Below are 21577 nucleotides of genomic sequence, written 5' to 3'. Positions count from 1 at the left end.
AATGAGAGGGTGCATGTTGAGAGCCGGCGGTAACCCCCAGCTCACAGCAGCACACAGCGGTAGGCGATTGTCTTACCCTGGACCAGGGTCATTCTGTATGGTGGGGTCTCCTTCACGGTGCTGAGTTCCATTAGGACAGGGGCCAGGCCTCACCATCTCCTACCTCTTTCCGTCTCCCTTGCCCTAACACCAAGCACAACCCTTTCCGGATAAGATGGTTGAACGTTTGTTGAATGCATGGGGCAACCGTCTGCCACACGGTGGACCTAAGATGGCGAACCCTCTCCTGGAGTGACCCCACGAGGCCCCATCTTTGGTTTACCTGACCATAGAAGAAGTAGGACTGTGAGGGGCAGGACTCCCGTCTGCTTCTGTGGGTGGGCATTGAGATGTGTGTTCTCTCCAGCTCTTGTCAAGAGTTTAGGAATTCAGACCCTATTGATCCACTGCATCTTCAAAGCCATCCATCATCATTAAGAAACAGGACCTGAACCCTGGATGCAGCAGCTGGCACTGGGTAATTTAGAGCATTTTACAAACACACACACACACGCACACACACACACACACACACACACACAGAGAGAGAGAGAAAGAGAGAGAGAGAGAGAGAGAGATAGAGGTGGCTGAAAGAAGTTGGCTAAGGCAAACATTGAGCACTTGGCAGGCAGGGAGGGAAAGAACCAGGCGACTCACAGAAACCAAAGGTTTCTACACCGCTACATTAAATTCTACTTCCTGGTTACAGATTTTCATGGTTGATTGTAATTGTCTATGGGCATTTGACTTTGGCAAATGTGGATGCCAAGGTCTCACTCAGGCCCTGCCACCTTCTACTGATGTCTGTCCCTTGCTGCTCACAACCATCAGTCTTGACTGTGTTGATGTCAAGGTCACTGGTCCCTAGTTTGCACCATCTTCCTTATTTTCCTTTAAAACAAACCAGAATAACATTTGCCAGGACACAGTTGTCAGGCAACTTTCCCATGTCTTGGTGTTTCTCAAAGATTCCTAGCTGCAGCTGGGTGATCTTGGTGTGGCAGAATTTACCGCTGGAAAAAGATGCAGAGCAGGGGCCTGGTCAGATGCTGCTACTGATTAGCTGTGTGCTTCTAGGTGGGGTGGCATGGGAGAGTGTGGGCATTTAACTGAACCTCATGGAACCTCAGTTTCTTCATCCACCAAATGGGGATAATATTTGGCCCACTACTACAAAAGGGGAGATTTAAGGGTAAGATGAGGTGCTTGATAGGAATGTGCTTTTAAAAGCACAGTACTATACAAAATTAAGGTATAACTACTATCATGAAATTGTGCCTAAAATATCTAATACGCTTAGTGCTAGATGCTGGAGAAATAAAGGTGACCAAGCCTCACTCTGCTCTCAGTGAGTTCACAGGCTAATGGGGAAAAGAGGCAGACATGGGGACACTAACTAAGCACCAGCAGGATCCGTCAAACTGGACCTTGGGCCGCCTTTTCAATCCTGGAGCCCCTGTTCACTACAGCACGTGCCATCAGAGGGGGCTCCGGCCAGCCCAAGGTCAGGCAGCTGTGGCACTGCCCTTGTCCTGCTGTTTTTTCAATGGATGAGATGGAGTAAACATGGAGCCTTCTCCTTTTAGGATGGGGAGTTTACATCTTAAGAAAAATGACAGATGCCACTGAACCATTTTTATGACAGATTCACTGAACACTGACGTCTGTTGATTGTGTCAATAGGGAGAAAGAGGGTAGAGAGCAGAAGATATTCCTACCCCGAGCTACCCTCTCATCCATGTATCTTTTTTTTTGTCTCCAGTCCTTGCTTTGGGAATCTCTGCTCAGACCTGCAGTGCCCACTCCAAGGGGGATCAGTTAAGAAGCCTTCCGTTGCATGGATCCTGAGCTCCCCCGACAGGTATGGCAGCTGGTAACTGCAGCTTCCCCACCCCTCCCACAAAGGGGCAGGTGCACAGCTCTGATCTGGTCTCTTCTGGGGCTCCTAGAGGCAGAAGCGCTCTTCCGGGCTGTGCTGTAAGTGATTCTCACTATGGTTGGGAGGAGGGAAGGGGACCATTGTGCCAGCCTCTCCCATTCTGCCCCTCCCTCTGCCCACTCTATGGGCACCTCCTTGGGGTCCCAGAACCCTTCTTTGGTAGGCAGGAGTGCATAAGATGTGGCACCAATGAGGAGAATATATTTGCTCAGGTGAACATCCCCTTATTGAGGGAAGGTTCTCATGTTTCCAAGATGATTATGGCATTAGAGCTCAGAGTGCAAGTGCATATATCTCAACACAGATGAGCTACAGGGCCCCGATTCCCCTGCCTGTTAGGGGCTGACCTCTTGGGATAAAGCAAGGGACCGTGACTCAGATCTGAGGAGAATAAACTGGTATTTGGGTGAAATCACTGAACTATGGACTGAGACTAGGGGCCTGGCCCCAGGACATTCTGGGGTCGGGAAGTGGCCCCGTATAGAACTGGGACTATGGGGCTCTGTGGTTCTCCCAGGCAGAGTCCCCCTAAACTGCGGCCTGTGCTGCCCCATGCTCCTCCCCACTGCCATCCAGAACCCCCGTGCCTGCTCACACCCCTGAGCACAGGCACAAGAGGATCCCTTGGTTCCAAGTGGGAGGGGTGGGTAGAATGAGCAGCGCTCTGGCCTGCACAGTCGCCTGATGCTGTCTGGCTGTGCTCAGCAGCCTGGCAGGTGGGAGGAGGGAGACAGCTGGTTGGGGTTTTGGGAACAGGGACCATGTTTTAATAATCTCCATATCCCCAGCACAGAGTGGGAGCTGGAAAATGTGTTGTTGGATCAAAGGATAGTTGAGTAGGGGGCCTTCAGATGGCAAGGCAAGACAGGGCACTGAAGACTGAAGAAACTGCATGAGCAAAGGCTGGAGGTGGTCACAGTGCCAGGTAAGGCTGAAGCGGGAGTGACAGAGAACTCATGGCTGGAGGGATGTACAGCACTGCCCACTTCAACCCCTCCCTCTCCCTCAGAATGCTGAGCTCATTCTAGAGCCCCAGCAGCAGCCTTCCTGGAGATAATCCAGCTGCACTTGAAGTCTCTGGAGACGCCGAGCTCATTCTTCCCTTGACATTGCTTTGTATCTTGGGCGTCTCTGGGATACAAAATGAACTTCTTTCTTAAATGAGGTGGGCATTGATTCTTTTTGGAGCACCTACTGCTCCTCAAGCTGCCTGCTTCTTTGGTGCACATTGCCCAGGGCCTTGAGTGCCAGGCCAAGCAGTTTGGTCTTTCTTCTGCGTGCAGAGGGAGCCCTGGGCAGCCTCTGAGCAGGAGGACCATGAACGGGCAGAGCCCTGCTCAGGAAAGTGACTCTGCTGGCCCATCTGGGGCTGGAGTCCTAGAGGCAGTGCAGCCTGAAGTCTGTGTTTCTGCACCTGATCATACTCATTGCTTGAATTTATGGACCTGAGGGCAGAAAACCGGTGACAACTATTTCTGTTGCCTGACAAGCAAATCCAAGGCTTGTGGCCCCGGGTATGGGCTGCGAGGAGGTACATGTAAAAGTTTGTATCTTAGGGCCAGCCAGGTCTGGGTGTCATGGAAGCCAGTGCCTCCCAAACTCCCTTGCCCCTCTGGAGTCTATCTGCAGAACAAGATGGTAGGCAGGTGTGGGCACCTAGGGTCTTGGGGTAAAGGGAGGCTCTAGTTCTCCTCTGGCCCTGACAAAGCCGATGGCCACTGTGAGGACTGGCACTCAGTGGGAGCGGCACTCAGTCCTCCACCCTGAGGTCAAGGCTTGCACTAAGGTGGGCCCATAGCACCTTCACCCACCCCAGGAGCCCCACTGACCTTTGCATTCTCCAAAAAAAGTCAAGGTGATGACAAGACACATCTATCGCATCTCAGCCATCATTGCAGTTGAAAGATGGGCCCGGAGCAGGTGGACTGCTTCAATTATGATGGATGAGGACGGTGACAGCTCTCGGGAGAGCTGCGGGAACCTGGCAAGTGCTCACTCAGCTATGACTCCTCTGGTAGCAATTTGACAAGATCAGAGCACTTTATGGAAGTGGAAAGTTTGGGGACCTTGGGGTTTGCTTGGCCCAGGGACTCTGGCTGCGGAAGCCCTTTGCCAGCAACACAGGGTGCTTCCTACGAGGGCCAGCGAGGGGGAGGCAGGAGCAGCCCTTGGGGAGGGGCTCTGCTTCAGGAGACCTCCTGGCCCTGGGACCAAGCCTGGGACATGCCTGCTTCAGTCTCTTCCCTGCCACTGAGAATGGCCCCCTGCTACCAACCAGGGGACAACATGGCTCCAGCCACAACCTCACAGGACAGCTGGGCATCTCCTCTCAGCCAGGCCCTGTGCTGGGCACTGAGAGAGAGTGGTGAACAAGAGAGTTACTTCCTGTCCTCAGGACATTCTCCTTGTAGCCTCCAAGGGAACTGGACAGCCCCATCTGTGGTCAGATGTGACACTGGGCACGTCACCTCTTCTCTCTGAGCTTTGGTTGGCTTTCTTTATGAGGATGGCGGTTGTGTATTAAGTGAGGTAAGCTACGGGGAGCACTCATAGCTTATCAAAGGTAGTATTCAATAAATGTTAGATTTCCTTCCTGACCAATTCAGCTGTCCTTTGGTACATTTCTTTATTTATTTATTCAGCAAGTTTGGCAGAGCCCTTTTTGTGTGCCAAGCACTGGGCTTGGCTCCTGGGAATTAGATGTGGCTGTAGAAGAGGGGCTGACAGCTTTATCTGCTTAGGGATGAGGATGTGGTGGGATTAGACAGTCCCTTGGCCCTCGCTGCCCTGAAGTGCTTTCTGGGCAGAGGTGTCCGTCTTGCAGAATGATGGCCAGGCATAGTCCTGGCTACAGTGCTGCTGGAAGCTGAGGCCCTGGTGACCCCTGGGCATCCCAGGCATTGGTAGGTTTTTCTGCATTAGTTCTGCTCTGAAGCCAGGATTCCAGGGATTCTTTACTCCAGAGGGTAATCTTCCTAGAGCTGGAAGGGATCCCCCAGCACGGGCAGCTTGATCCAGAGGTGCTCCAGTTCCTCAAATTCTTTTTTTTTTTTTTAGATGGAGTCTTGCTCTGTCACCAGGCTGGAGTGGTGCGATCTCAGCTCACTGAAACCTCTGCCTCCCAGGTTCAAGCAATTCTCCTGCCTCAGCCTCCCAATTAGTTGGGACTGCAGGAGCACACCACCACACCTGACTAATTTTTGTATTTTTTGGTTGACATGAGATTTTACCATGTTGGCCAGGATGGTCTTGATCTCTTGACCTCGTGATCTGCCCAACTTGGCCTTCCAAAGTTCTGGGATTACAGGCTTGAGCCACCACACCAGCCACCTCGAATTCTTATTAAGCAACTGTTGTCTACCCTGAGGGGAGAAGCAGACAAGACTCAGCCACATCCTGCCCTCTAGTGGTTCTTGGGCTGGCAGAGGGAGAGTGAGGCATCAGGCATTGAATAACATGTGGTGCTGGTAAGGAGGCTGCAGGGAGGCTCTGAGGAAGGTGGCATCCATTCTGGCAGGGAGATCAGGGAAGGCTTCTCTGGATGCAGAGGGACCCCCCAGAAAGAGCTGAGGAGCACCACATGCAAGCCCATATGGAATGCACACAGGCAAACCCCCTCCACTGGGCCTCCGTGTCCCCATCTGCATGGTGACAAGGCTGCCTCTGTGGTTTTTGCCTCAGTCCTCCTGGCTTGGACACTGGTAGGTTCAGGTCTGCATGTTCCCCTCAGAGTCAGTGCCCGGGGGAGCTGCTCCTCCCTGGTAACTAGTTTCACTTGAGACTTCCCTGTGTGTCCCAGACAACTAAAGGCAGCCCCGAGGGGCCCCTGCTGCACCCCAGCCCCCACCTGGGGAAAGATGCCAGCACAATTATACAGAGATTGAGTAAATATTGCTATGTGTTTTACTAAACTATTGTTATTTTGTCTGGGGAAGAGAAGATGTTGATGTCGATGACAAAAATATTAAAATCACACACTAGCTGTGTGTCCTTGGGAAAGTTATACCCTCTCTGGGCCTTAATTTGCTCCTCTATGAAATGGGAGCTTTAGTCCTGCTTGATCCCCACTCTGGGATTGTGTAAAGTGCTGACTCCACGAAACAGCTGATAAAGAAGAGATGTGGTGAGAGAGGGATGGTGGGGGAAAATGATCTCTAAAAAAGTCATGGCCAAAATGACGAATGGCTCTGCCCTGCTCTCATAGCCTCTTGTTGCTGTGTGTGCTTTGGCAGGGGTGAGGGGTGGCGTAGGGCAGTGTTGCAGCTTTTCCCCTTCTGGCACATGTGGCCAGATACAGGGCTGCTTTCTCCTGTTCGCCTCTCAGGCTACCTCTCAAGAAGACCTCTTATTCTATGCATAAAGCCTCTAGCAGGAGAACGGCATGCAACGGAGAGAACTGCTTTTCAATGGAGCAAACCCCCATCAAGGTGGAGGAGCTCATACAAGCTCCTGAGCTCGCCTGGGCTATTGCTTGGACCTTCTCTTCTGGTTTGATCTCTGCCCTAACCATCCCTTCATGGCAAAAAGAAGAGACCCAACCCAGAAGCCACAGACCAGGCCTGTGGACCGAGGACTCTGCTAATGCTCCGCCAACTCTGCCCCATCCCCACCATGTCTCCTTGTCTAGGAGCCAAACCCTCAGCTCAGATCCCTCAGCTTTTTTAAGACTGGGAAGATTTTCCAGTGTCTCCTTCAAGTTGCCAAGTCTATGTTCATGAGTGGAGGCAAAGAGCCTGGGCTCTGGGGTCCAGCTGACCTGGATTTGACCCCCGGCCCTGCCACTTTCTAACTGGATGACAGTGGGCAGATAATTTAACCTTTCTGAGTCTCAGTTTCCTTACCTGCAAAATGGGAATTATAATAGTGCCTATTTCACAGGATGGTTATGAGGAATAATGAGATAATGTGTGCAACATCTGCATGAACTTTATGATTTTTCTGCCCAGTTGAGCGTTTCCCTTCTCCCAAGAAGGGCTCCCGGGTGTTCTCAGGGCTGCAGGTCACGACACGGCACTTCCCTGGCCAGAGCACATGACTCAATGCAGCCAATCAGAGTCTGTCCTTGGGATTTTATACTGTAGCTGGAGAAAGAAGGGCTCTCCCCTCTCTGTTGTAAAGATAAAAGATGTAAGCTTGAAGTTGCCTGCACATGGGGTTCTGGTCTTGCCTGAGTGGGGTACAGCTGACTCATCAGAAAAGAACAACTGGAGTTAGGTGTGGTGGCTCATGCATGCAATCCCAGCACCTTGGGAGGCTGAGGTGGGCGGATTACCTAAGGTCAGGAGTTCAAGACTAGCCTGGCCAACATGGTGAAACACCGTCTCTACTAAAAATACAAAAAATTGCCAGTCGTGGTGGCACACACCTGTAATCCCAGCTACTTGGAAGGCTGAGGCATGAGAATAGCTTGAACCCAGGAGGTGGAGGTTGCAGTGAGCTGAGATTGCGCCACTGCACTCCAGTCTGGGTGATAGAGTGAGACTCTGTCTAAAAATATAAAAAGAATAAAAAAAAGAAAAGAACAACCTGGAAAGAAGCAGAGAGGAGAGAGACACTGGATTGCACTTGAATCCCTGGTTCCAGTTATCTCATGGTCCAGCGTCATTTCTGTTCTTCCTGTGGTTTCACTGTTTGAGGGACTGCCCACAACATTTCCCTTTTGGGTTACCTGGTTGGAGTTGGGTTTCTGTCACTTGCAACCAAAGGATCCCAACTAATGTAAAATTACTTAGCCCAGTACCTGGCTTATAGCAAAGGCTCTCTAAGTGGTGGCTCTAAGTATTAAGTCAGACTCTGCAGCTTGACATTGCTGCTGAATTTCCACTGGCCACCCTGTTGTGAGCACTTGTGTATTCTCTCTGCCACCCAGCACCCAAGACTCTAGGGCTCCCTAAGTGAAACACGAAGCTGGTGGGTGGCTCACGTCCTGAGCCTGCCCGGTGAGGAGGACGGCAGCGCCGGCCCATGCAAAGCAGCACCATGGACAGTGGCAGCCCAGCCTGAGAATGCCTGCCGCCACACCAGACACAATCAAGCTGCCGACATCCTTCCCCATGTCGGGGCCTGATAATGAACAAGTAATTTATGTCCAGGAGTCAGTGGAGCCTGTCGCGGGCCAGGGCTGAAATGTGACTACGAGGGATTCCTATGAAGGTCATTGCCCTGCTCTTGTCACCGCTAAGGGGTGTCTGTAAATGGCATCCTTTGGAGGCATCACCTTGCTCTCCTGGCTTCTTTGTGGGGATAAGGGTGCACTTTTGAGAAGGTGAGTTGAGAAAAGCACTGGGCTTCTTTTGAGCCATGCCCTTGCGGTGGTGTAGGAATTCTTGCCAAGTGTGAACTCAGATGGCTCGTGGGTGAGAAGGGGTGACCCTGCGTGGACTGACACCTGAGAGGCTGTGCGGAATCTGTGAGTGGGGAGGGCAGGAATTGGGCATCCTTCATTGGGGACGAAATAGCTCCAAAGACCTTCTGTCTGAATTAATTTGAATCAAACTCCAGATATGACAAGAATGGTGTTCTGGCGACAAAGTAACAGAGCATCTTTTTTGAGAGTATGAAAAGAGGGGAACGGATAAAGGAGAAAGCACTAGGCTGGTGGGTAGGTGAATCATGAAACCCCTTCCTATGGGATTCAGTTTCCCCACCAGTTCATGGATTGGAGAGGCTTCGTCATTCTGGGATGTGGTCAGAGCATGGTTTAATGGTCCCATTTTACGGATGAGGAAACTGAGGCTTAGAGGTTAAGTCATATAGATTTTACATTCCAGATTTGGGTGTTTGGATTCCGAACCCAGTTCCATTTATTGCCAAGCCTCACATGCTGTTTATAGAAACTATGGGATCTCGCCTCAGCAGAGAGGTCTCATGGGGTCCTCCCAGCAGTGGCCCAGAGGCCCCCACTCTGTCCTACTGTCATTTCAAAGTAAGCATTCCTCTGGAAATTGCCATGCTGCCTCCTGTTGGAGAGGGTGCAAGGGGAGAGGGTGTTCCTGGAGGAAGGGTTTATTTTCCAGAGGAGGTTTGGCCACTTGTGTGTGCATTGTTTCAGCCCCTCCCTTCCAGTGGAGGGGCTGAAAGTGGGATCATACCCTTGTTCCTGCGCCATGGGGACCCCTGTCAATGCCTTCCTTTCAGCTTCACTTCCTCTTTCCATGTTGGAGGCTGGAATGTCTGGCCTGAAACATGATCAATACACCATGAGCTGAGTGCTACAGTTTTCTTTTCCTCCCAGGTGGGAACTACATTTAAATTTACTTGAAAGTTAAATAAAAAACACCTCCTATAAGGGAAGTTTAAAAAAAGAATGGGTTGGGAATCTTCCTATTAACAGGAGAACATATCACGCCAAGCCAAATGAGCCCTGTTTGCTGCTCACCCCACAGCTGAGCTGAGCCTGCTCTGGACATGTGGGCCCTGGTGACCACATCACAGGGCCTGGGCAGTGTTCATTGGGTAGAGGGATGCTGATGGCTTGGTTGGCTCGTGTGGCTTGGGCTTTTAGAAAATGCCCCTAGACACAGCTTTTCCTTTTAGTTCCCTTTTGCAGAACTCCAGGAAGCAGGTAGGTCATGGATTACCAGGCCCATTTCACAGAGGAGGAGATGTTGCTCAGAGAGGGAGAGTGGAAGAGAACAGCCCCCAGGCTGCAGGCACTCCCGCGGGGCCCTTTCTGCTGCATCTCTGCCAGCCCCCTACCAACGGCAGGTGCAGAAGCGGCTGCAGACACACAGGGCTCTAGAGCACCTGGCCAGAGGCTGCCTGAGCAGGCTGGGGGAGGTGGTTTCCTTCACACAGTCTCAGAGCTGACAGTCCCTGAGCTCCACACACCTTGGACTGGGTCCCTTCTGTTCCTCTAATGCTCACTGTCTTTGTCTGTGAGAAGATCCCAATCACAAACTGTACTGGCTTTAATTTTTAGGGGGAAATTTACAAAAGGGGATACATGTCTATGCAGGAACATTGGGAACGTAAAGCTGAAAGGGGAGGTAATGTCACCCCTGCCTCCCCTGTCTGGCTGCACCCTTCTTTACTGCACCTCACTACCAGCCTGCACTCTCCAGAGTCTGCTCTCCCTGGAGTCAGACAGACTTCACCCAAGTCTCAGCCCCACCACATCCCAGCTGTGTGACATAGGGGAGGTCACCTAACTTCTCTGAGCCTCTGTCCCTTCACCTACAAAAGGGGATAATAACAGGGTGACTGTTAAAGTCATCCAGATGGGGACACTATTGAGAGTGAAAGTTGGCACTCTTAATAAGCACATTGGGACAATAGGCATGGACCAGGGCCATCCTGGCAAACCAGGATATTCGGGCACTTAGTGATAATGGAAGTACCTACTCATAGGTTGTTGTAAGAATGAAATGCTAAAAATGCACAGATTAACTTGCATAGAGCTGGGAGTACAAGTTCTCGATGTAAGACAGCTTTACTGTTGTTATTTTGTGTTCTCTTTTCATCTCAGGACACTGTGTACCTTCTTTTGAGACTGGAGAGAATCGAGTGGTCCGATCTGGGATTGCTCACCGTCTGCACATGTATAATTCTATGCAGTGTTGGTATTTGCCTTCTCTCCTAAGACCGGGCTTTGCAAATGATCCCAATGGCTCTAAAGCCTCCCTGGTTGGAGCCCGCTGACCATGATGGTGTGAGGTTGGTCATATGTGGTCCCAGAAGATCACTGTCGAGACCTTGGAGGGCACGCATCTCTGAATTGGGATGAAAGGCACATTTGTAAGTTTGTGCCTCTGGCTTCTCTTGCTGATGCTCCCCATTACTTATTATGGGATGTGTGTTGTTAGAGTGATGGGTGGGTGGTGGGAGGGATGCTGCTGTTTAGAGAGGGGTTAAGCCTAGACAACCCTTCTAGAAATCTTCCAACTTTCTAGGAGTTGGCCTGGGGAGAGGAGGCAACCAAATCCACTCCTGTGGCCTAAGATTAGACAGTCAGGCTGGTCTCTGTCCTGACATGATTCCTGGAGACTTCAGAGAAACCAGTTACCAAGGGGGTCCTGGTAATTCAGCAAAAACACAGAATATTAAAATAATTGGGAGTCTTTCCATCCCTGTGTACATTTCAAGGCCAGGTCTTCCAGCTGATGAGTGTGTAGGCATGTGGAGTCCATGGGAAGGAATTTTGTAGTTCAAAGCAGATGCACCCAAATGTAACTTGACTTTCTCTGTAGCTGGGCTTTCCTTCTATCCTGTGCTCCTGTTCTGCCTGATGCAGAGAAATCAATCTAGCAATTTCTTACTGACATCATAATTATTCAGGAACTTCTCAATGCTCTCAGCTGAGCACTGTCACACTCAGGTTTGCTTCGCCTTTCAGGGTGTTCTCTCCATACCACCTTCTGGGTTGACACTGAGAGATGAGGAAGGGACTGTGTGGCTCTGCCTCTTCCCTTCTGGCCTGGGCAGGAGTGGCACCTTTGGGCTGGAAACCCACTGGGTGCGGCCGCATCTGCCCATGCCCTTCTTGGGAGGGCTGTCCTAGCCATGAACCTCTCCCTGGCCCATGACCTCTTCCAGACAACTTCAGCGTCCCATTCGGGAGTCTTGAGAATGTCCTGAATGTCCTTCCATATAGTTCTGGGCTTCAGGAGACTGGAGGGATGGGGGCTACCCTGAGCCTCTCATGTCTAGATGAACCATGTCACTCACGTATTCTCCAGTGACTGCTTCCTTGGCAGCACTAGGTGTAGGCACAGGAGCTCTGTGTCACGGCAGCTCCACACTTATCTGGGGGCTTCTAGCGTCTTCTCCCCTCCTGTGAGATTTGTCCCCAAGGGTAGATGGCAGAGTTCAGGGCTATCCCACACCAGCAACTGAGCTGCAGCTTCATCTGCAGACTTCTCCTCCTCCCCAGGCCTGGGTGCCTTTTATCTTGTCCGGGTGGGCAGGGGATAACTGACTCTAGTGGGTCATGTCCCCTCCTACTTTGTTCATCCTACACCTAGACTGTGGATCCTGAACTGAAAACCTCCGAACTTGGGACTTCTGTTCTTTGGTCCTTTCTGACAACTACCCGTAGGGGTAGTGGTGGGAGCGGAGTGGAGCATGACATGCTCTCATGGGGAATGATGGTTGTGAGGTGAAAGGGGGTGCCGGGGAGACAAGGAGACATGCCAGATAATATCTCAGATTTGTGTCCTGTCATGGAGATTTACAAGGAGAGCAGGCAATGTGGAGCAACAGGGACTCGCATTCATTGCTGGTGGGAAAGCAAAATGGTACGGCCACTGTGGAAGACAATTTGACGGTTTTTCAAAAAACGAAGCATACTCTTACCATATGACTCAGCAGGCACGCTCCTTGGTGTATGCCCAAAACAAAGTAACTGAAAAATTGAAATTTTACTTTGTCTACAAAGACACCTTCACTTGGATGTTTATAGCAGCTTTATTCCTAATTTTCAAAACTTGGAAGCAGCCAAGATACCATTTGGTAGGTGAATGGATAAATAAACCATGGTGCATGTGTCCAGGGGGTGGCTGGGCTCCACCCTGCCGTATGAGTTTGGACAATGTATAATGGAATGTTACTCAGTGCTAAAACGAAATGCGCTATCAAGCCATGAGATGACATGGAAGAAATTTCAATGCATGCTACAGAGTGAAAGAAGCCAGTGTGAACAGGTACATATTGCATGACATTCTGGAAAAGGCAAAACTATGGAGAGAGTAAAAAGCTCAGTGGTTGCCAGGAGAGAGAGAGAGAAGGTTGAATAGGCAGAACACAGAGGACTTTTAGGGCAGTGAAACTACTCTGATATTCTTATGATGGATATATATCATTATACATTGTCCAAACCCATATAATGTACAACACCAAGAGGGAACCCTAACACGAACTATGGACTTTGGGTGATTATGATGTGTTGATGTAGGGTCATTGATTGTAACAAATGCATTACTCTGGTGGCAGGGGAGGCTGTGCATGTGCAGGCATGTGGGATGTACAGGAACTCTTTGCACCTTATGCTCACTTTGCTGTGAATCTAGCACTGCTCTAAAAAACAAAGTCTATTTAAAAAACAGAGTCACATCACATATACTGTGTTATTAACTTCTTTTTATACATCAGGAGTATTTACCACCGTCATCACATATTCTTTTATAATATAGTCTGTAATGAGTATGCCATATTTCATTGTATACAAGTTTCATACTTTAGCCATTCTCCTATTTTTGGATGTTCAAGTTTCCTTTTTCTTTTTCCTTTCTCTCAGAAAAAAATGCTAGATGAATTTCCTTGGACATAATCTTTGTGCAAATTTCTATTCCCTCGAAATAAATAAGGATATTTATTTTCATGTAAATAGTTGAGGATTTTCCACATCATCCCCACACAAGCTCTTGTGCACATTTCCACAGATACCTGCACAGACACAGAGACACACAGAAACACAAAGCCACGTGCAGTCTTGACTTCACTGTAGAGAATTTAGCTCATCTGCTTTGAATCTAGACACAATAAAAACATCTCCCTCTTTCCAGGTACCACCAGGAAGTGAAGGCACCTGTGCGGGAGGGTGACAACTGCACACATGAATCACCCCAAGGTGCCCTAGCCTCCTTTGCAGTTGTCACCCTCCTGCATGGGTGGCTGTACAGATGTCTTCACTGGGCGGTAGAGTGATCAACTCCTCCCAATTCGCCTGGGACTTTACTGGTTTTAGCACTGAAAGTCCTTGACTCTAAGAACCTCCCCCAACCTGTCCTGATAAAACTAGCATGGCTGGTCACCCTAAAAGGCAGAGGGTGGGGCTGGGTCCCTCTCCTTCAGTGCTGGCCTCCTCCCCTCATGGGCAGATACCAGGTCCGCTGGGCTTACCCCGAAGGCATTGCAGAAGCTTAGGGACTAAGAAAAGTTTGACGCTGTGGGAACACAGCCTAAAGCCCGCTGGTGCTCTCGAAGGGAAGCAAAGGAAAGCTGTGTGTTCAGGGGCCTGCTGGGCTCAGCCCTGCCAGATGAGTTGACTAAACCTATCTCCATCTCAGTGCCTAGTGAGTGTCGGGGACTTATCATTGTCTTCTGAGGAGTGACATCAGCTGCCAATTGGTTCATCCATCTGCAGCCACTCCCCTGTCAAGCCAGTTCCAAGCCTCAAATGTATCTCTGCTCAAAGTCTGTGACGACACTCCATTGCTGTTGGGATGGTAGGACAGTGTGGGTGGAACACAGATTTTGGAATCAAACAGATTAGCGTTCAAGCTCCAACGTTCTCAGGCTATGTGACCTTGGACAAAGTCCTTGATTTTTCTTTTCTTTTGTTTTTTTTTTTGAGACGGAGTCTTGCTCTGTTGCTCAGGCTGGAGTGCAGTGGCGCCATTTCTGCTCATTGCAAGCTCCGCCTCCCGGGTTCATGCCATTCTCCTGCCTCAGCCTCCCCAGTAGCTGGGACTACAGGCGCCCGCCACCACACCTGGCTAATTTTTTTTTTGTATTTTTAGTAGAGACAGGGTTTCACTATGTTAGCCAAGATGGTCTCGATCTCCTGACCTCGTGATCCGCCCATCTCAGCCTCCCAAAGTGCTGGGATTACAGGCGTGAGCCACCGTGCCCAGCCAGTCCTTGATTTTTCATTTTCCTCATTTATAAATGAAAACAAAATCTGCCCTGTAGGGCTAAAGAGAGAAGTAAATTAAATAACATAACACATTTATAAAGTGCCCTGCACAGTATCTGCTACAAGGTAAGTATAAAATAATCAGTCACTATTGTTTTGATGACTTAGAACATCATCCAGAGACCCCAGACTGGGGTCATTCAGCAACCCCCCACCCTGACCTTGCCTTCAGCTCTGGGTTCATATTCACATCACCCACATCTACAATCACACCCACACTTCTGCTGCCCGTACTTCTTGCTATTCTCCAGGTAAGTCCTTTCCTTTCTGGCCACAGTCTTTTGCTGATTTGCTCCCTTGGCTAGAACTACAGTCCCCTGTTGAAGCTCCTACTCATTCTACTGTAGCCCCATTCCACCTCCTCCAGGAAGTCTTCCCCAACACCCCAAGATGAAACGGAGCTTTGCTTCCTCCTTGCTCTACCATTTACTTTCTGCAGCTTGCACTTAGAGACCAGCCTTGCAGTCAGAATGGTTTCCTCTATGGCTATTTGCATCCATATCTCTTTTCCCCTGTAGATCCTGAGCTGCTTGAGGGCAGGGTCTGTGACCTGCTCATCTCTGCCAGCCTCAGAGCCTAGCACAGAGCTCTGCACACAGCAACTGCTCCAGTGAAAGTGTTCATTTGTTCATTGTCCTAAGAGAGTGGTGGACACTGGGCACTGTGGAAAAGCAGAGGACAAAGGAATCACCTGCCTGGGGAGCATGGCATGTTATAGAGAAGGTGGCCTGGACACTCAGTTTTGAAAGAGCAGGAAGGTAGAAGAGAAAAAGAGACAGAGGAACAGATAGTCCAGGCAGAGGATGAGTGTGGGCAAAAGCCTGGGGTTGGGCAAGTGTGTGTTTAGGGAAAAGCAAGGGGTCCTATTGCTGATGGCTGGGATGGGTGCAGGTGTCACAGAAAGCTAGGTTAGAATCTGGCTGAGGAGGGAGATGCCCAACCACCCCAGTTCTTGCTTGCTTGACTGTGAACACTCTCTAGTTGGTATGGCCCAGGTGCACCAGAAGGATGCAGAGAAAATGTTGTGATGTTAAATATAGATGCCCTGTTAAACTTGAATTGCAGATAAACGAATAATTTTTAGTAAGCATAAGTATGTCCCATGCTTAGGTGAGACATACTTGCACTGCACAATAACATATTGTTTATCTGTAGTTCAAATTTAACTGGGCATTATGTTCTTATTAGCTAGATCTGGCAACCCTCTCTGTGAGGAATACAGTAATGCTGCCGCGTCAGAGGTGTCATTACCATTTTTTGGGCCATTGCTTCATGAGCAAAGACAGATTGAAGTGTATGAATCCCCACTGCACCTAAATGCAGATAAACATGACGAACGGTAATGGCTCCGGAGGAATCAACGGGAGTGTTTCCAGCAGCAGGTGAGTTGTGGGCGCTGGAAATGAGCATTTGGATACTGGAGCTCAGTACCCACCTGCCATCCCTGGGGTGTGGATTTCACAAGGGGGTATCTTCTGAAGGAGCAAGGCTCAGGCCTGAAGAAACAAGGCTAGAAGTAGCGATTGAGTTTCTAGGCTCGCCCACTTAAAGTCTATTTTGCTATTAAGGGGCAGAGATTTAGCAATATTTTTAATGAGGCTGGTTTGGGGGCTGTCCTGGAGCCCAGCTTCTATTTGAAACCCAGTTTTTACGGTGATGGAAACTCTTTTGTCCCTGATTAGAAAGAAAGACGGATACATCAGAAACATAGCTCCTTCAAGCCAACCACGGTTGCTGTGGTCTCCAGGCCATGTTCCAAGGAAGTAGGGGTGGAGGACGGGCATATTAGTGGAAACTGGGCAGTAATAAAAAAGGTAGGCTCCCTCTCACCTCTCTCCTTCAGCTACCAGACCCTCAGAGAGGAAGTATTATTTACTAGGCACAAACCATGAGCTAAATATTTTGGGTTCATCACCTTGGGTATCTTACAGTACTTGTTTGGTGTTATCTCATTATATGGAGATAGAAACTGAGGCTCGGAGAGGTGAAATAACATGCATAATAAGGTCATATAATTCAGCAAAGCCAGGACTTGAACCTGTGTCTATGAAGCTTCAAAATATTGGCTTTTTATTTTGGGCCACATTGGAAATAACTCCCTGGAAGCCCCCACAACAGGTCCTGGGATCCAACTACAAGATTCATTATTCCCGACCTCACAGCCCCTGATCCAGCCAGTCCCAGCATGGAAGGGCTGGCTATTTGTCCACCAAGGCACTTGCTCTATGGGTGTCCAAGATGGTGGCTGTTGCCACATTTCCAGGAGGGACCCAGTGTTGCTGCTACTGTTCTCCAAAGCCCTCCCACACTCCTGTCGTCCCTGAATGACTTAATCTGTGCGCTTTCTGAGACTTAGTTTGCACCTGTTTGTGAGCCTCCTGGAATTATTGATTACCCTAAGTGGAGAGCTCCTGGGGGTGGGGATTGGGCAGGAACCGAGTTAGTCCTCTCTTCCTTCCAGGTGTTCTAAATGTGTTCATGGAAGGGAGAAAACCCCAAAGGTTTATTGAACTAGAGTAGTCCAGGCAAGAAGAGCTGATGACATGTACACTGACCAAGCCAGACTAAGCTTATCTGCCTGGATTATTTAATATCTGATGCCTCAGAAGAGTGATAGGGCATTAGCTAAGGTAATGCTGGCTGCTATAACAAACTCCTAATTATATGATGGCTCAAACAACAGATGTTTATGTCTCACTTGTAAAGTACCAGACACATGTTCTGATAGGTATAGGGTTGCTAGATAAAATATGACACCTAGTTAAATTTGAATTTTAGAGAAACCACAAATAATTTTTTCCAAGTGATAACTCTCTACTCAGTTTTTCTAAGCATCTAGGACTGGTCCAGAAAGGTGGCTGGGGTTGCCTCTGTCCCTAAGCTGGGATGTATACTAAGAAGGCATTCATTGCTTATCTGAAGTTCAAACCTACCTAGACGTTTTGTTTTCGTTTTTGTTAATTCTGGCCACTTTAGACAGGTGGGTGGTCCTTCTTCAGTATTGGTTTAGGGACCCAGGCTCCTTCACTTCCTGGCCCTGTCCCTTCAACCTCTGGTTTCCACAGTCATGACACCCATTTGTATCAAACTGATGAAAGGGAGTGAGCATGAGGATCATTTGAGGGAGGTTTTTGTGGACTGAGCTGTAACTAGAACACACGGGTCTTCTCTCATTCCATTGGCCAGAACCAGTCATATGGCCATGCCCACCTCCAAGTAAGGCTGTGAAACGTAGTCCAGCCCAGGAAGAAGTGGAAGAAATTTCATGGACACACACACACACACACACACACACACACACACACACAGCTTTTTAAAGAAGGCATGATACATTTTCTTGGGTAGTCTTTTTAAGACTACAGCTTTACTTCAGCAAACACACACTCCAGGAGGGAACAAGCCAGTACCCACATCTGTCACGGCGAGAGTTCTTCCCTCTGCGTTCCATGAAGAAAACAAATAAACAAAACATTTATTTCTTCTATGAAGTAAAGTCCTGGTAACAAGTTGTTGAGTTTGTGCTCTTAAACAAGCAGCAGGATGGAGAATCAAAACTTTGAACCTACCAAAGGCCCCCAAATCCATCTGCTGAAATCCTAACACAGGGTGATGGCATTTGGAGGGGGTGCCTCTGTAGGTGATTAGATCCCCCCGAATGGAATTAGTGCCTTTGTAAAGAGGTCTGAGGGTGCTTCTTTGCTTCTTCCACCATGTAGGGAGACGGCAAGAGGACAGGTGTGTCTGTGAATGAGGACGCAGGCTCCCACCATAACCTGAATCTGCTGATGTCTTGACCTTCACCTTCCCAGCCCCCAAAACTATGAGAAATAAACTTCTGTTGCTGATAGCTACCCAGTCTACGGTATTCTATTATAGCAGTTCAAATGGACGAAAACAGCATTCAACAGACCTGGGATCGATCCTGGTAGAACCTGGTACAATCTTCTAGCGATGGCACCCAGAACAAGTTACTCAACCTCTCTGAGCTTCAATTTTACTATCTGTGAAATGGGGCTAACGGCATGTACCTAATGGGGTGCTATGAGGACACAGCCTGGCCCAACACTTGGCATATAACTAGAGCTCGACAAATAGGAACAATCTCACAGCTTCTGTTCCCTCTGTGGTCCTGTGCCAGCTACCCAACTTGATCCTGAGCTGAGCCTGTCTGGCGGACAGACTGGAGGTTCCTCCAGGAATCTGCCTGTGGCAAGGAGAGACAGGTTGATAAACTAAGCCTGGCAACCAGCCTCAGTCACCCACCAGTCAGGAGGAGAACTTTCCTACTGGTCCAGGCCTCTCATGGATTTGTGTCTGGGGCCTCTGGGGGAGGGGATTGGTCCAGATAAAACTTCTGAAAAATACTGGAACACAAGCCTCCTTGGAACAATGCCAAAGCGGGGGAGAGGCAGTCCCCACAGGGACGCAGGCTGGCTGTGGACCATCCAAGGTGCAGATGATGGTGGCGAAGATGGTGCTGCCGAGTGGGAGGTGACTTCAAGGTGGGTACAGAGGCAGTGTGTGTGTGTGTGTGTGTGTGTGTGTGTGTGTGTGGCGGGGGGCGTTCTCCCATGACTTGGTAGAAAGCTGAAGAAGAAAGAGAAGCAGTAGCTGAGATGATAACTGGTAAAAACATAAGAGTTTTCCAGAAATACTTGAGGAGGTACTGGAAGCAGCTAGACGGCCAGAATTATCAGGTAGAGGGGATACAATAAAACTGTGAAACATTAGTTATCCATAATGACCCCCTTTACACCAGGGTTGCTGTGGTTGGGGTAACCTAGGTTGCATCATTTTTTTCAAAGAATAATTCCCCAGGCTACATTTGATTGCTGTTGGCATGAGTGTGTCTCCCTGACCCCTACCCACCAATTAATGTCTTCCCCCGGGGCTCTGTGTTCTTCAGGAGAAGGTGCTTTGCCATCCTTGATTCAGACTCAACCTCTCTGTTCTCCCTGCCTGCATCTCACACCCCTCCGATTATGGAAGGATTGTCTTTTGGTCTCCAAATCATTAATTTTGGTTGTGTAGCTCCTGCCTAGCAGAGCTTTTTCTGCTCTGAAAAACTCTGATTATAAATAGTTCAATAATACACGTCCTCCTGAGTTTAAGACTCTGGCTTATATAATTGGAAATCTGGATGTGAAGCAAGTTAAAGTTGATGCCATAAAGACAGTAAAATAATTAATCACTTTGCTCTGTTTAATAGATTCAAGGGCATAGGAACAGCCTTGCGGCCAGGGTGAATCTTCGGGAGTGGCACTGGCTGTCATGGCGACCTCAGCAGGCACTGGGGAGATAGACCAGGAAATCAGCACCTGGGGCTGGAGGATGGGGTCTCAGCAGGCTGTGCCCCTCCAAGCTCACCAAGGCCCTCCTGATCAAGGTGTCAGGCATCTGTGACCTCCTGATCCCCCACCCTCCCCCGTCCCAGGGTTCCTGCGTATTGCACATGTCCTCAGGCTCATACAAGCCTGGTCCCTCCAGCTGCCTCCCTGGACATGGAGGTTCTGATTAGTTAATCCCTCTTCAGCCCACAAAGGACTTGAACACCCACTATCTTGCTCTATCCTCACAAGGCTCTGTGAGGCAGGCAGAACAATGATTCTTTCCCTCCCACTTGTCCTCAGGGAAAACAAAGGCTCCTCTGCTTCTGGGGAAATGGCCCATTTCACATGTATCTTTCTCAAATTCACACAGCCAGTTGGTGGAGCCAGGTCTTACATTCCGATCGGGGTGACACCTCAGCCTGTGCCTTCTTGGCTCTGCTCGCTGGGTCCCTGAGAGGCCAGGAGCAGCAGATTGTGGACGTCCACCTGAGGGAGGCTGCTCCAAGGGCAGGGACCAGCTGGGAGAGCATAACATCGAGTATCAACAACGTGCCGGGCCAGGTCCTAACCGCCTTCACACACGTGACCTCGTTTATTCTTCAAATCACCATCTAAGGTAGCTGCACAAAGAAACAGGCACAGGGAGGGTAGGAAACTCATGTAAGATCAAACGGCTCATAAATAGCAGAGACAGGATTTGAACCTGTGCTTTCAACCACTGTAACCTGTGGGCTCCTTGGAAGCCTGTGAGCAGCCTTGAGATGGGATCGAACTCTTACTTGAGTCATTGCCTCAGGGTCGATTCTAGGGTCTAGCACAGGAAGGGGTTCATGAGATGTTTGTTGAAGGACTGGAAGGTCCGGCAGGGTGGGGCCCTGCTGCCTCTGGCCTGGCTGTCTTCCTTCACTAATTCCAAGCACACATATTTCCTGACCTGGGCCAGGCCCTGTCCTGCACTGGGAACACGGGGGTGGATGAGCCACAGCCTCTGCATCTGCAGGGGGCAAGTGGAGGGTAGCGGGGCAGATGATAGCCAAGTCATGCGGTAAGTGCAGGACTAAGAGCACCATGGATGCCTGCAGAGCACCAGCCTAGGTCAGGGCAGCCTGGTAAGGTGACAGCGGGGAGAGGACAGGCCTGCCAGGTGGAAGGAACAGCACCAGCAAAAGCCTTGGCGGCAGGAAAGAGATGGGGTGAGTGGGATCCAGAGCCATGGTAGGGGGCGTGCTGGAGATTGTAAAGGCCTTGAGTGCCAAGGTAAGGACTCTGGATTTTCTCCAGAGCCGCTGAGCAGTGCCATGGCCCAGTGTGGTTTTAGGAAGCCGGGTCTAGTGAGACAGACTGGAGGTCGGGAGGCCGGGGAGGAGAGGGCGGGTGGCAGTGGGAATGAGGGCAGTGGCTCTGCTTGGTGAGGGAGTGTAGGGGATAGCCTGGAGCCTGCCTTGACTTCTATACGTGTTTGAGCCCCCTCACCCCCGCACCAAGGCCAGTTTTAGGCTTATTCTGTGGGTTGTGAGTGAGCTCCGGGGAGGGGCTGAAGCGACGCATTTGAGACCCCCGACCAACTTCTGCCTTTAGGACTATGATGAGAGGAGGAGCTCTTCGCTTGGCGTTCTTGGCACTTTTACCTGGATC

At 49.8% G+C, this 21577-nt stretch overlaps 1 long non-coding RNA gene across 3 annotated transcripts in view; it reads left to right on the top strand.

Moving 5' to 3' along the window:
• LOC135967408 (uncharacterized) overlaps positions 1 to 18459 on the top strand; it is a 32616-nt gene extending 14157 nt beyond the window's left edge. Inside the window, exons 2-4 of one of the 3 annotated variants that reach the window (XR_012425038.1) lie at positions 1802 to 1900; positions 15801 to 15994; positions 18329 to 18459. This is a non-coding gene — a long non-coding RNA (uncharacterized lncRNA). Of the gene's footprint in view, positions 1 to 1801; positions 1901 to 2766; positions 4577 to 15800; positions 15995 to 18328 lie in introns of those variants that run through there. The other 2 variants (XR_010581514.2, XR_010581513.2) reach the window with 2 other exon arrangements.
• The last annotated feature ends 3118 nt before the right edge of the window (positions 18460 to 21577 follow it).

The sequence above is a fragment of the Macaca fascicularis genome, chromosome 15, assembly GCF_037993035.2.
Source record: "Macaca fascicularis isolate 582-1 chromosome 15, T2T-MFA8v1.1".
Taxonomy (NCBI): Eukaryota; Metazoa; Chordata; class Mammalia; order Primates; family Cercopithecidae; genus Macaca; species Macaca fascicularis.
The sequence above is the reverse complement of the archived record's forward strand: the minus strand, read 5'-3'. Positions and strand labels throughout refer to the sequence as shown.